Raw genomic sequence first — 16,114 nt, 5'->3', positions numbered from 1 at the left:
CCTCCTGTCTCTGCCTCCTGAGATCACAGGTCTCTACCCCTGTAGGCAGTTTATGCAGTGCTGAGGACAGAACCCAGGGCTTCAGGCCTGGTAAACAGGCACTTCTCTAACTGAGCTCTGTCTTCAGCCTAACTTATAATTAGTTAATCCGCAAAATTGTACTTAGTGTGGGAAAATTCATCATAGTTTCTTTAAAGAATATTTGCCTGGTTCTGATAAAATATGATGTGATTTTAAAGATAATATTCACAACTTAATGTGTGCCTGTGTGAGTTTATGTGCACCGTGTTTGTGTAGACGTGGAGGTTAGAAGAAGGTGTTGGATCTCCTGGAACTGGAGTTGCAGGTGGTTGTGAGTTACCACGTAGGTGCCGAGAACTGAACCCAGATCCTCCATAAGAGCAGCAAATGTTATTAGTCCCTGAGATAACTCTCCAGGCTCAGACGCAATTTTATACACACTTCAGAGCATAACCTGCACTGGTACCACATCTAATACTTCTCACAAGCCCAAGCCCCTCCATTCCAACATGGCTCATGGTGCGTACAGAAGGGGTTCCCTTACCTGTTCCACCCTTTCTCCCATTCTCTACATTTTTATCAAGTTGTAGTTGTAGACATACAGACTCCTACCCTGAGCACACACCAGAGTTTCCCTTACAGCCAGGGGTGTCTCTCAGTCAAACATAGGAAGGTTATAAGAAAGTGAGCAGATAAGACTGCAGAATAGATACAATTTGGCTGGTTAATTAGAGCAAAACTCCAGGGCAGACTAGCGGGTGAGCTGTGGGAAGGAGCCCGGTTGGATAGAACTTACCATTTTATTCAATTGGTTTCCTTTATTAATTTTATTGGTTGAGCAGTCACAGTGTTTTGAGACTCTGTGTATGTGTTAACCTCAGGTTCAATTACTGTAATGAGGGTTTGTAAACATTTTAGCTACTGTGTAACTTTCTTATTAAACATATTCATGGACACGGCTCTGGAAAGGCTGAAAAAGGATTGACTGTATATAGCCTCTCGGGTTTCATCTTTCTCTTGACCGGACTGAAGTGGCCTTATTGCCACCACTACATGGTGGTCTTATTTATGCCAAAGTGTCACTGGTGTCTCAGCCTTGTACCATTCCTCCCTCCCTCCCTCCTCCCTCCCTCCCTCCCTTCCTCCTTCCCTTCCCTTCCCTTCCTTCCTTCCTTCCTTCCTTCCTTCCTTCCTTCCTTCCTTCCTTCCTTCCTTCCTTCCTTCCTGATTTGATGGCTGGAGACCTTTTTATTTTCCCCTTCAGAGCCTCCTAGAGAATTTGTTTTAGGGAAGGTTAGTGATAGAAAACTTCTTCAGCTAGTGAGCTCTCTCTCTCTCTCTCTCTCTCTCTCTCTCTCTCTCTCTCTCTCAGGTTAAGGTTAGAGTTAGGCCTCCTCTCCTTCCCCCTCCTTTCCCCTCCCTCTTTCCTCCTCCCTCTCTCTGACAGGAAAGCAGCTGACATTGTTGAGGGCCCAGTCTCGGTTCCTGCCACTCTCAAGTGTCTTGCTTTCTTTATAAAGTTGGATTAGCATGTGTCTCAGTGACAGTCGCTGTGGGTTCATTTTACCTGAAGTGCCAATGCTGTTGTTGGTGTGCAGGGTAAGGGACATCATGCAAGGACAGACAAACCCTGAAGCCATCTGAGCCATTATCAAGGGACACAGATCAGAAGTGATGACCTCTGAATAATTGCAGGCGTTATTGCCACCTTCAAGAATATAAAAGTTTCACAATGTTGGTTCTTGTATCTCTATTCTATTTATAGCTCTCTTGTCCTTGTAGAAACCGGATGATTGTGGCAGATTCTAGGACACTGTGAACTCATTTAGGACACAGTGTCCTATGAAGCTGTTGTAAGTGGGTGTGTCAGATTTATGGGTGAAGATTAGCACGCATGCTCAGACTCTGTGTGTGGCCAATAATCTGTCAAATGCTTCATCCGCCACTGGGGTGGGGGTGATATTAGCCCCCACATGGCCAGGGCAGCCATGCACACTCACTCTCTGTGGGTCTGCGACAACCCAAGTCATCTTGCTGGTCTGCAGACTGTGTTCTTGTCTAGCTAGTAGTAGTGACAGAATGTTGATCACAGAGTGTGGTGTGTAACCAATGCCCTGTTCCAGTAACTCCCGGCCTGGAGTGACTTAAACCCAGAAGAAATTTGAGAATATTTGAAGACAATTTTTGGCTGACATGTTGTAGGACTGAAAGCAGCTGGCATGAGGTAGAATCTTGAGGTGCTACCACACATTCGAGAGGCCAAAGGGTAGCTCTCCACCCTAATAGATGACTCAAAATGTGACTAATGCCAGGGCTAAGAAACACTTCTCTGAAAGACAACTGTGTACCAGAGGTGGGAGATTGGTCTTATGAAGTTCACACGAAGGGGATTTCTGAGGATGTCTAAGGTTTGGGGCACCTAGGACATTTTTTTCTGGTTAAATAATAAATCATGCATATTAAGCACTTGCTGAATAACTGAGTGAGTGAGAAGCATACAGGACAGTTCCTGGTGCCAACACAAGGCTGCCCAAGAGCTAGCCTCCCAGGGGAAGGCAGGCATTTGCCGTGGCCAGAGGCCAGGAGAGGCTGGAGGTGAGCCTTCTCGAAGGCTGTGGCTTGTATGGTTTATGTGCTATTCATTTAACACTCAGCCACAGGAGGTAGAGGGCAAACAAGTGGCTTTTACCACAAGAGAAACAAGGCTGGTCTGTGTTCTAGAATGTCACTGGAGGGCTGGTTAGGGAGGTGTTTCTGAAGGCTGAGGCACCAGGGTCAGTTAAACAAGTTTGCCTTCTTTCTGCAATGGTCATTTGAGAAGAGATGGGACTCTAATGAATACAGTAAAGGTGGAAACAGGTTCTGGGAAGATCTGGGGGCCACTTCCAGTTACTGGTGATCAAACAGGGGTGTGAGCAGAGAGGTGGGGCTGGGGAGGGACACAGGGCCCCAGGTCTGCAGGTCTTCTGTGACTGTAGAGTTCAGTAGGAGAATACAGATTTAAGCAACATCTTGGGGGCAATTTTATGAATATCATAGTAGATATTAAAGATGTGGGATTACAAGATGTCCAGAAGATAGCTAGGAAAACGACAGAGTCGACTGAGAGGATGGCGCCTTGGGAGACTTCACGTTGAAGCCATGGAATCGTGATGTCTGGAAGCAAAGATGTCAAATGACGTATGAACGGCCATTTTATCTTTCCTTGGAGTCCCTTTGGCCATGAGTTTCATAGACAAGAAACCGAGGCTCAAAGAGCCTCATGTTGGAGGGGGAGGGGCTTGTTCGAGGGGGAGGGGCTTGTTCGAGGGGGAGGGGCTTGTTCGAGGGGGAGGGGCTTGCGAACTCCTCACTCCCGGATGAGGAGCTGTGGCTAGTTGAAGGGGCAGGGAGAGTCAGCTTCCTTTAAGGTAGACTGTGTGCCCGTGGATGGCTCCACACCCGTACTTGGGAATCACCAACAGGATTTGGTGGGCTATTAAAAAAGGGCGTGAGGATCTGGGAGGATTGGGGGAGGCATGATACATGACTATGTTCAAAATATATTGGATGCATATGTGAATCTTCAAAGAATTAAAATGCCATATTTTACAAAAGAGAAAAAGACTCCTGTCGATATAGCTGAACACTGCTGGAACTGTCAAACTCGGTCATTTCTGTATCTCAGGCTAGCCCACCGTCTCTGAAGTTACTTTTTGATCATATTCTAAATGTTCAAAATGAGATTTTTACATTACAATTATCTTTGAATGGTAAGTTATCAAAATTATCAATGATAATTGATAACGTCATCTTTTTCTCTTATCTTCATCATCATTATTCCCCCCCCCTGTATATGTGTGTGTATGTATGTGTTTGTGTTCTCGAGTGCACATGGGGATGTGTATGCCACAACATGTGAAAGTCAGCCTTCTACCATGGGTTCTGAGAATCAAACTCAGGTTGTCTGGCTTGTGGTACAAGTACTTTTATCCACCGAGCAACCTTGTCAGCCCCTATCATCCTATTTTTATAGGAATTGACGTTAAAGTCAAACTGGTGCGTGAACAAATGATACATGCACAACTTCATTCCTTGCAGCCTCATTTGCAATAGCAGGAGACAGAAACCAGGAGAGGAAGGGTCAAAGAAACGGTGGCGTGGACACAAAGTGGGTGACCCTGTAGCTGTGGAATCCAGCCGTCTCTCAGTTGGTGCGTGACTCTGAGGATTTCTTGGCATGCTGTTGAGTTAAACAACACCCACAACAGATGCTGTCAGACATGCTGTAGACTCGGTTACATTTTGTACAGGCCTGAAAGTTGAATTCACCTTTGGTGGGTGGTGCTAAGAGCTGAAGGAAGGGTACCAGCTGGGTGGATGTTGTAAAGCACAAGCCTTTGATTGGATCACATGGAGGCTCCATGTGAGGTACATGGATGGCTTGAGGAGGAAACTAACCAAGACTAGATAAATGATCGTTTGTCTAGGGACCAGGAGGACAAGCTGTCAAGAATGGTTGACTAGACAGGCTAACATTTCCTGCTAACACTGGGGTGGAGTGCACCATGGGGACATGCTCTGAGGATTTGGGGTTTTCTATAGGTGTCCCTTTCTCTGCTGTAACCCCTGCAAAGGCTTGGCTGGTGATCTCCCTCAGGTCGTGTTTCCTTTGTGCTCTGAGAGGCTGCCCTTCTGCTGATCTCCTCTCGTGTTCTGTATTTACAGGAATCCTTTATTTACTTTCTGCCTTCCACAGAATGAGCTCTGTAACTTGAGAGTCCCTTGGAAAATCTGCCTGCTGTAATTCCAGCCTGGTGGCACTGCCATGCAGCCGCTGCCCAGGGGCTCAAAGGTTCTGGGTTTGGGGAGACAGACATTTCGTTCTCCCATCTTTCAAAGTGACATTGCACCCATCTGTGGAGGGGACCTGCTTCCTAAAGGGTAAGAGATTCCTTTGTGGTGCTGAAGTTCCATGCAACCGATTAAAATCAGTTAACAATTGCTGTTTCTGCCGAGCTCATCTGGTTGCAGAATCAAATTCATCCATATGCTGCCCTCTCGGGGGACATGAGCCACCTGAGTGTGGCACCTAAATGTTGTAGCCTGAAGGCCACTCTGGTGATTGACTTCTAACACATGGATAAGGTCAGGCTGTCTGGGAAATGTGCCTGGGACTGGCAGGGCAAGGTCTACCTTAAAACTGACCTACTGTGTGCACATGAGTAGTCTCACTGTGTGCACGTGAGTAGTCTCTCACTGTGTGCATATGACTAGTCTCTCAGTGGGTCCACAGTGACATACAGCTGTATGGAGACCACAGTGGCTGAGGAGGGAGAGCTGGAGAGAGAATGAGGGACCCCAGCACGAGTCAGGGCTCAGGCAGAAGCTGAAATTGTTTCTGAATAACAAAACAGTTTCCCAGCTTCTCTCATTAATGCTTCTGGCAATTACTTTCATAAAGTCATTTCTTTCCTCTGGAGCAGCTCATGGCCTCTGTTACTCTCCTTAATTCCAGATTTAATTGAGTCAGAGTGTTGCTGAGTGTTTGTTGCTCGTCCTAAGGACATCCACATCTCTGTCAAGTTGGGAGAACAGAACCAGAAGACAGAATGGACTTTCCTCTATCTTAGGAGGTTCCCATCAGCCTTTGGGAAGAATATGGGCTCGCACATCTAAGACCAGCTCTGTAGTATGAGGCTGTTCACTGTGAAGGCACTTCGTGGAAGAAGAGGAAGAAGGAAGCATGCCACATGTGTGAAATGCCGTGTTGACACCTTCCTTGGTCTAACTCGAACATTTATAATAGAGAAGCAGATTCTCTGATTTGGTTGGTGGAGCCCTTTAGAGCACACTGGAAGCCCTGTTACTTTCTGGCATCCCACAGAACATCCTGTAACATCAGCAGTCAGGGAGTAGAGGCAGAAGGATCACAAATTCAAGATCACCCTCAGCTTTGTGGTGAGACTGAGTCCAGCCTAGGCTACACGTGACCTTGTCTTAAACAGTCATGGAATCATGCTGGAAAGGACACCAGCCTATAGTCAGTCCTCCTCATTTAGTGCAGCTCTTCTGCATGGACGTGTGCACCGCTGCCTCGGTGGACCTCCAAAAACACAAATTCAAGGAAAAAAATTATTAAAAATTTCCAGATAGTGGCAGCGGGCTGTGAGACCAGGCGTGGGACCTTCTGCATGCAGGGCCCCATACAAGGACACAGATTGTTCATGTAGCAGGCTCTTGGCCTGACTCCCTGGTGATTCAAAAGTAGCTGGTAACCATGGGAGTGTTTTTTTCCACTCATGTCTAGAGTTTCGAGTGTGTGGACAAGATCATGGTCCTTGAGTCCAGCTTCTGTGCTTCACATCTAGTACGCGTGGCTGAGTCTGTCCAGCTCCTCGGTTTTCTTCAGGGCTCTCCTGGAAAATGGCTTCCCACTGTCTACCTTCCTGGAGAGAGGAGCGACTACCTCATCATAGTGTGAGAAGCCATTTGATTTGGACTTTACATTTTAAACACCTTTAGTCACTTGCTGAGTGCCTGCTCTTTGCTGGTCTGTCTTGTAGATGCCCTTGAAAGCCCTGTGTCCTCACAGAGTGGACATTCCTCTGTGTGTGTGTGTGTGTGTGTGTGTGGCATTCAACCAGCAAAGAGGGGAGGGGTGGACAGAATCCTGGAATACGGTCTGCTGGAGTGCTGGGCAGGAAGTACGAGAGGGGGAAGGCACTAGGTAGCTGTTATCCAATGGGTAGGCAAGAGAAGGCTTCGCTAGGTGACATCTGAGGGACTGACTAAAGAGGATGCCTTAGATGGTTGTACTGACCTTGAGCATGTGGTCTCAATACAGAGATCCTTTGAGGGGAACAGAGAACTTCGCTGGTCTTCTGGGAGGTTTTAGCATCACCTTTTCAGGCATAGGAGAACATACTTTCCCTCCTGGGAGATAGAAAAATAGCACCCCGTGTCAACTGTGTCAATTCAGTTAAACACAACTGGGAAAGGGTTGTCTACCTTGACCGAGTGTGGCCTTGTGTCCACGAGCCTCACAGCTGCATTCTGAGACCCAGCACTTTCGACAGACAGAAAGTTCTTCTGAGAGGACACTTCACAGTCTCAGATGCCTTCAAAGCAAACTTTAAAAAAAACTCTAGTCGATTTTCCATCTACTACATTCTGTTTCATAAAAGATTTTATGCCAGTGATTGCGGAATGCAGGTGCTAATAGTAAAGTAATTGGCTTATAAGTGGGAAGTTAATCAGACAGCCTCCTTCATGCCTCCTCCCAAGGTCAGGGCACAACTGACATGCAGAGGAGACACATGGCCATTTGACAGGCTCTCATGGGGGTTGGGGAGGAGCGTGGCTGACCTCCAGGTCCTTGGAGGAAGTGTTGATACAAAGGGTTTGATGAGCTTCAAAGAAATGGGGCACAACTGTGCCAGGGATGGAGGAATGGTGGCTTCAGTTAATGTTAATTGGGATGATAATGGAAAACTAAGGGGCCTCAAATTTCAGACCCCAGGATGATCCCAAGTAGGACTTTGTCCCAGTGTTCTACAGGTACATTCCTAAGATGTGTTATACTTCTGGCTGTGCATAAACCACCACCAAGGGTGCCTTTAGGGGTTATCAGTAGAGTCTTTGCTTTCAGTCATGCAATTCTCAGCTCTCCTGACACATCAGGGTAGCTGTTTAAAGCAAGGGTCAGAGTGGGCTTGACCTGTTGGAAGCATGAGCTCCATGCCCTCATTTCAACAGAACAATAGGCAGAAATGCTAATATCTGTTTCCTGGAACTCCTTGTGTTTACTTGTTGATAACAAATTTCTTCATGTTGTTGACCCAAAACATCTTGCCTGGTGACAGAGGCCACTCTACTGATTGTCCGCCTTGTCATTAATGAACTCTGGTCTGGTCATCGAACATGGACTGAGCTTTCCTGGAAAATGAAATTAAAGATAGTTGACAGTTCTCTTGTGACCTGAGCTGAGATCCAAGAACAACACTCAGGAAACTATACTCTAGGTTTTTGCTTTGTTTGTTGGTGAAAAAAAACCCACTGAACCTTTGACAAAGGAAAAAAAAAAATCCCCATGTAGGGACAAGTTAGAAGGGTTTAGGGAACTGTCTTGGAAGGTTTTTACATAATCCTTACCTTAGGTTGAAAACCCCTTCAGTATAACAAAATTCCCTACCGAGGAAGTCACTGGCTTATATGAGACACCCTGAAATCCTGGATGGCGTTTGGAGGGGTCACTGTGACCTAAGAATGTTTATAGCCACAGGCATCTCAGTCAATGATGTTTCTGTTGTTTCTGTTCTCATGCTGGGAGATGTTTGGAGTCTTTGGAGAAGGAAGAAGAGTGCTTACCAGACTGTGATGGTTTGGCTAGTAGGGTATTGTCTTTCTTCTACTTCTTCACAAGATAGGCCCCCTTATGGCTCTCACTGGTACTTCCTGAGGTGACATTTCTATCTGTGGTCTGTGGATCACTCTCCCCAAGAACACTTAGGTGAGGATGTCCTTACTTATGTTCCTCAGGGTATTTCTTCTTTGCTGTGTTGATGGTTTGTGGTTGTGGGAACAAAACCCACACGTATGTAGAGCTCGGGCCCTTCCCACCAGTAAGCCATTTCTTCCCTCCAGAAATGACAACTAACTTTGGGCAACCTTGGGAAGAAACTGAGTTTACAACATGTTGGAACTCCTCGCCTGTGCATTTCCACTTCAGAGATAGAAATTGGTGAGGTACTGGGTAGGTGCAGCACTTAGGTGAAACACAAAGAGAAACCAGGTAAGGCATTTCATATGGACCCATAGGTATGGACATATGCCATACATGAAGAAAAATACATTTTGATTAAAGCACATTATATGCATGCATAAAAACATCACAACAAAAGCCACTATTTTATGCAGTTAATATATGGTAGTAAAGTTTTAATGTGGAAAACAAAAGGAAAATACGGTTTCCATTCACCAGCTCTGGCTCCCTAAGTTTGTTACCTCCTTGGTGGTCCATTTGCACAGGCTCTTTCTTCCCTCTTTCCAGTCCGCCATTCTAATAATAAGCGCCTCTCTATTCTGAGGATGTACAGTTGCCTGGTGCATGGGCTCCTGGGAAACTGACAGATGAGAGTGTTTGAAAACCTTTATCTCCACTGAAATGACTTTCTGAGGACACACACAATAAAGGCTTCTGTTTGGACAGTGTTTACTGTGACCCCTAGCTAGGGGTAAGGATTACCCTAAAGCACCTCAATGCTTGTTAAAATCCTTTTGGACATTTTCTGCACCTTGACTGGTTCCATTCCTCGTTCTCTAGAAGACAGGTTCTGAGGAATGTCTCACGCTGTGTCTTAACTTGGTGGCGAAGTGGAAGACTGAACAGATGTGTGAACGGAGATAGAACCTCACAAACTCTTGTTACAGAAACCAGTCTAGCCCTGCAAGAGTGAGAATCCAGTCAGGTAAGAAGTAACTCGTCTAAGACAGAAGCACTGTTCTTTCCTGACTGTTTTCATGACCCACATTCTTTTCTATTCTTTGAAAAATTCATACATGATACAATGTATCTTGATTATATCACTCCTTCCTGTCCTCCTCCTTCCAGCTTTCCCCAGAATCCCCCATTGTATCCCCTCAGCTTCATGTGCCCCCTTCTACACACACACACACACACACACACACACACACACACACACACACAATATTTACACAGTTTATTTTAATTGATTGATTGATTGATTCATTAAACCCACTGAGTTTGAACAGTGTAGCCCACATGCACACAGCTATGAGCCACAGATGTCTGAATGTTCCCACCACTTCTCAGTGCTGTTACACTGGAGTCTTGGCAGGAACAAACCATGTTCAAACCAGCATTGTAAGTACTCAAGTCTGCTTGAGAACAAGTAGATTAATTAATATATAGGCTTGCTATGTAACCTGCACTGGCTCTGAACACAGTTGTGAACTTCCTGGCTCAGCTGCCTGAGTGCTGGAATCATAGGCCTGGTTATGTTATATCTCTTCCCACATATAACTCAAAGGTCATGTAAGGCAGAAATGAGAAAAAAGTATTAAGGTGTATCAACAAGCAACGTAGGCTGTTAGGAGCTCTGTAAGAGTGAAGTTTATAGCCAGGCAGTGGTGGCACACACCTTTAGTCCCAGCACTTGGGAGGCAGAGGCCAGCCTGGTCTACAGAGTGAATCCTAGGACAGCCAGGACTATACATAAAAACCCTGTATTAAGAGGAAAAAAAAAAAGCTTCTTGTCTTGTATAAACCAGAACAAGCATCCTCTTCACAAGATGCAGCTGGAGTCAGAACTAGAGGAACGAGTGAAGATGGGGGTCTTAGGGCTCTGTTGCTGTGAACAGACACCATGACCAAGGCAACTCTTATAAGGACAACATTTAATTGGGGCTGACTTAAGGTTCAGAGGTTTAGTCCAGTATCATCAAGGTGGGAACATGGCAGTGCCCAGGCAGGTGTGGCACTGGAGAAGGAGCTGAGAGTTCTAGATCTTGTTCAGATGAGAACCAGGAGAAGATTGAATCTCTCAGGCAGCTAGGAGGAGGGTCTCCAAGCCCACTCCCACAGTGACACACTTGCCCCCAACAAGGCCATACCTTCTTTTTTGTTTGTTTGTTTTTGTTTTTTTTTTTTTGTTTTGTTTTTCTGTGTAGCCCTGGCTGTCCTGGAACTCACTCTGTAGACCAGGCTGGCCTCGAACTCAGAGATCTGCCTGCCTCTGCCTCCCAAGTGCTGGGATTAAAGGCCACACCTAACAGTGCCACTCCCTGGGCCAATCATATTCAAACTGCCACAATGGGTCAGAAAACACCCAGAAGAAAAGCACAATCAACCAATGGGAAGAAGGGAGCCCTCTCTTCAGGGGACCTGGGCACAGCTTTACTCACTTCCCTGTGCCCAGAGTACCCGATGCTCATTAACTAAAAGTCATAAATGCTGGGAGTCCACAGGGCACTTTGAGGATTTGTTTTCCCTCTTTTAGGCTGTAATTTATTTTCCTAGTGTCATACAACTGGAATTATTCAAGTTGAATCAAGCTACCTGCACAGTTTTTCTTTTTGGAATGTTCACAAAATGCAAGGAGCATGCAGCCCACAGTGCCTGGCAGTATCTGCTCATGCCTTCTTTCCCTGTGCCATTGAAATATAGGCTTAACTGTAAACTTGGAGCCTCTTTTTTTTTCTTTCCTTTGTTAGTTGAAATTAGGAAGTGGAATGCTGAATGCTGAGTGTGTAGCCTGCGCCCTGGGCTCCAGGGATCTCTGTGAAGGTAACTGTGACCTCCAGCCACTCACACAATATTGGTAATTGGACCTCAACTTGATTCCCTTAGAAGCTGTCACTTTATCCACCCAGCGAAAAGCAGCGGAGAACACAAATGGAGAGGCTACATTTCTAGCAGCAAATGGAAACAGAAACGGGTGCCAGAGACCGTTCTTGCTCAAGTTATAAGTAGACAGCGCTTAGTGTTGCCTGCAGGGAGATACCCCAGGCTTTTGGGGGTTCCACCGTAGAACTTACGCTGACTTTTATATCTGACCATAAATTTTTATCAGATAGATTAGCAGTGTTGCATGCAGCACTAATTAGATATTCATATACCTGTAGTGTCTGTATATTAATAATTGGTTAGGACACACTAGAAAAGCTTTCTCTGAAAAAAGGGCAAGGTAATTTTAAGAAACTTGGAAAACATTAATGGTGCAGAAATCACCCGCCGTTATTTGAGGTACTTTTTAGTTTTCGGTGGCTGGTTAGAGTTGCCGTGAGAGGCCAATGCACACGGTATAGCATATAACTCCCATCCCCTCTTTCCCCTCTTGAACACTGATGTAAGATTGTCCCCCATGTTGCTGAATTTTCTCCAGCCTCAGAAGAAATGCCTGAGATGGGGACATGCTCACTGGACTAAGTGCTGGCTGTGCGAGGTGAGGAGCAGGGTTTATAGCCTACTTACTCATGTAGAAGGCAGTGTGTGTAGCTAGCAGTCCTCCGTAAGCCAGGCCGGGCTCTGGGTTGAAATGAGAGGCCCTGGCTTGGTATACGAGGCAGAGTGTGACTGAAGAAGACACTTGACATTAACTGCTGGCCTCTGCTTGCACATGCACACAGGTACACATGCACACCCCTACTCATACCTCACACATGAACATGCCCCACAATACGAAATGGTTAAGACCTTAACTGGCTAATTTGTTTGCCCGGTGCTCAGCCAAGCTAGATATTTGATGCTTCTAAACAAACACTTGATAACGGGGTCTTTTCTCATTGAATGTTACAAGTAAGAACGTCCCTACTTCAGCCACAGGATGGGAGCTGTTGAAGACAAGTAGGGTCTATATGTTTCAAACTAAGAAAATTATGACCAGATGTCTGGTACTGCCTCTTCTCAAGTACACTTTTTTTCAGTTTAATCAACTATGGGCATAGAGGCCATTGGATATCTGTGGGGACGGCAGTCCCACAGATGTGGGTGGTTTAGTGTGGGACATGGGCTCCTTGTCTCTGTTCAGTGTCTGACCAACATCAGATGGACCAGGCCTGTGTTCCAGGCTGTGGATGGACCAGGCCTGTGCTCCAGGCTGTGCATGGGCCAGGCCTGTGTTCCAGGCCTGTGTTCCAGGCTGTGGATGGGCCAGGCCTGTGCTCCAGGCTGTGGATGGGCCAGGCCTGTGCTCCAGGCTGTGGATGGGCCAGGCCTGTGCTCCAGGCTGTGCATAGGCCAGGCCTGTGTTATAGGCTGTGGATGGACCAGGCCTGTGTTCCAGGCTATGCATGGGCCAGGCCTGTGTTCCAGGCCTGTGTTCCAGGCTATGCATGGGCCAGGCCTGTGTTCCAGGCTGTGCATGGGCCAGGCCTGTGTTCCAGGCTGTGCATGGGCCAGGCCTGTGTTTCAGGCTGTGCATGGCCTGTCTTCTCCTGGCATCTCTTCACATCATTTTCTCTAAATCTGTGGATCTGTCTAGGCTCCAGTTCTCCTGATTATCTTTTTATATGGCTGTTCATTTATAGTTTAAAATAATCCTTTAAAATTTTTATCTGTGTGGGTGGTTTACCCACATGTGTGGGTGTTTTACCCGCATGTGTGTATGCACACCGTGTGTGTGCAGTATCTATGAAAGCCTGAAGAGGACACTGATGGATCCCTTAGTACTGTGAACACTGTGCATGCGGAGAACTAAACCCAGATCCACTGGAAGAGCAACCAGTTGGTGTTCCAACCCCTATTTATTAGGGGAAAGGTCAGTTCACAGATGGCTCTGGCCTCCATTCACTCTTGCCCCCATGAACTTAGAAAGTCCAATATGCTTTCAGTAAGTTATAGTCCACAGCAAAATACATCTCCACAAGAAAGTTCGTCCTATTTATTTATCTACATTTAAAATTGTTACCTGTATGAGTGTTTTCATGTATGACTGTGGACCACATGCCTGCAGTGCCCTCAGAGGCCAGAAGAGAGCATAGATGCCCCAGAACTGGAGTTAAAAGTGGTTGTGAGCCACCAAGTGGATCCTGAGGAATGACCACAGATCCCTTGGGAGAACAGTCCATCTTTTGGGTCCTTCTTAACCATGAAAGCATAAGATTCCTCTGAGGCATCTTCACTTTGAAAAAATAACATTACTTCAGACTTTGCTTTGTTGAATTTATTTCTTCATGATAGTCTGTAGCAGAAGGCACCATAATGAGCAGTGTGCAGGGAGCAGGTGTCAGGGGAAAAGGTCACAGTTGGTAGTGAGATTTATTCCCCACACCAAAGCTCTTCTCAGAAGAAAAGAGGGTTCTAAGACCAATGGTGGAGGGCAATGGAGTCAGATGAAGGAATCAGATGAACCAATCCGGGCTAAGTGGGCAAGAGCCAGGAAGGGTGTGACTGGGTAGCACTCTGATCTTCAGTGACTTTGAGGGGAAGACAAGCCGGAGCTGTCTCATTGGAGGTTTTTCTGGGTCACTGATGTGTCCTGAGGAAGACATTCTTATGCTATTGTGACTGGAAGTATACTAATTGCTTGAATAAAAATAAGAACCCACCAAGTTGGTTAGTCACCATTTTCTCTCTTTGTAGTTTAACAGAGTTTCTCATTTGGAAACATAAGCCTTTCCCCTTTTACAGGACAGAGCTGATCTGGCCTCTTCTCTGGGTAGCTCACACCTTTCAATTCAAGGATGAGCAGGCTTGGTTTGACGATGCGGTCACAGTTGTTTGTCTTATACAATCATTATCATCAAACACGGTGAGTCCAGTGATTGAATTGTCGCCATGTGTGCCTGGAAGGCAGGTGGCTCCCGCTGAGTGCCTGCTCCCAGGCTTCTCCAAGTTCTCTGTGCATCAATATGAAAGTTTCCTCAAGGAGGGATAGTGGACTGCTCAGCCCTTAATGAACGTTCGTTTTACCCGGTGGAAGGCTCAGAGACCCACACAGGAGAGGGGACAGGAAGAACATAAGAGCTTGGAGACAAGAGCCGTGACCTGTGCTCTGGTGGGCACGACACAGCCAGTTTAATCGTGAGCTCGTAGAAGCAGTGGCTGCCAGCACTGGGTGTGTCAACAGTTGCACATCAGGGGGAAAGGGCTGGTGTGGCTCGACTCCTCTCTGTGGAACTGTGAGCTACTGATGGATTCTGGGGGAGGAGCAGGCATCAGTGCTGTGCTCAGTGCTGTGTTCACCAGGCTCCTGTGCAATTGCAAAACCACGGACACAGGGGTGGCTGTGGTGGGTCACAAAACAAAACAGAAACACATGAGTGTGAAAAAGTGTCTGTGTGCTAGTGTGAGTGTGTGTATGTATGGAATGTGTGTGAATTTGTGTGTATGAGTGTGTGAATGTATGTGTGTGTGAATGTGTATGTGTGTGGGTGTGAGAGAATGTGTATGTGAGTGTGTGTATGTGTGTGAGTGTGTAACTATATGTGTATGAGTGTGTGTGAATGTGTGCTGACCACTTGTTGAATAACCAACGAGGGGGCTCATCTCTCAGAGAGAGTAATTCTCCCTCTCCCAATTGTCCTTAGTCGCCTACAGCCCTAAAACTATCTATCTTCTATCTATCTATCTATCTATCTATCTATCTATCTATCTATCTATCTATACAAGCAACAAAAATGGACTCAGCAGACTGTATCTATCTGTGCATACGTACACGTACACATATATTTGACAATAATAAAGAAAAAGAGGCTATTAATTCAAGAATGGAGGATAGAAAGGGTTGGAGGGAGAGACCTGGGAGGGGTTTGAAATGAGTAAAGTGGTGCTGTAATTCTATTTTAATTAAAAATATAAAAATGGTATGTATAAATAATAGAATATTATTTACCCATTAAGAAAAACAAAGTTATGCAATTCACAGATCAATGAGTGGATATGGAAATAATCATTCTGATTATTTAATAATAATTAATAACCCAGAAGAATTTTCACACTGTTTTCTTTTGTCACCCAGCCTGTTCTTGGTTATGAAAACCTGGAGAGGAAACAACCTGCCCCAAGTGCTGCAGACTTGCAGGAGCTGACACACAACACACTTTCTGTTCTAGAGTTTTGGAAGGTTATCATCTTAAATAGAAAAGGAAATAATTTGATTTTCTTTTGAAGCACATTTTTTTTTTAATGTGAGGCCTTTCCCTCCATGAATATAAATAATACAACACTTTAGATGCCTGGTTATTTATCAAATAAAACCACTTTGTCATTTGTCCAAGCTGCTGTGGTTTACTTGGCTGGTCACTAGGTGTCTCTCCAAATCCACTGTCACCTTCCACTAACCTGGTGGTCACAGTGTTCAGCTGGAACCCTTTAGTCTTTTGTTCTCTTTGCACTTGGCAGCAGTTTTTAAATACTCTGGACTACTGGTCCACCCAGCGATCTGGACTACTGGTCTACCTAGAGGTCTGGGGCAAAATTGGTGATTTCATAGGCGGAAGAAACAGAGGGGCTCAACTCCTTTAATTAGAGTTAGAGAGGCATGTCTCCCTGTGTGGAAATTCTAGGGAGAATTTCTAGTCAGGAAGAATTTAAATCAGCCAATGCAGATGTCAGTGATTTGCATAGATGCCTATCCTGTAGAATTCTGGA

General features: G+C 45.8%; 1 long non-coding RNA gene across 1 annotated transcript; it reads left to right on the top strand.

The window, feature by feature from the left end:
* Window positions 1-4,661: 4,661 nt before the first annotated feature.
* Window positions 4,662-15,696, top strand: LOC143444103 (uncharacterized). Its single transcript, XR_013113666.1, has 5 exons — window positions 4,662-4,944; window positions 5,519-6,480; window positions 9,326-11,966; window positions 14,153-14,273; window positions 15,483-15,696. It is a non-coding gene; the product is annotated as an uncharacterized LOC143444103 (long non-coding RNA).
* Window positions 15,697-16,114: the final 418 nt, after the last annotated feature.

The sequence above is a fragment of the Arvicanthis niloticus genome, chromosome 12, assembly GCF_011762505.2.
Source record: "Arvicanthis niloticus isolate mArvNil1 chromosome 12, mArvNil1.pat.X, whole genome shotgun sequence".
NCBI classification, from domain to species: Eukaryota; Metazoa; Chordata; class Mammalia; order Rodentia; family Muridae; genus Arvicanthis; species Arvicanthis niloticus.
Note: the sequence above shows the minus strand (reverse complement) of the source record. Positions and strands in the feature narration are given on the sequence as shown.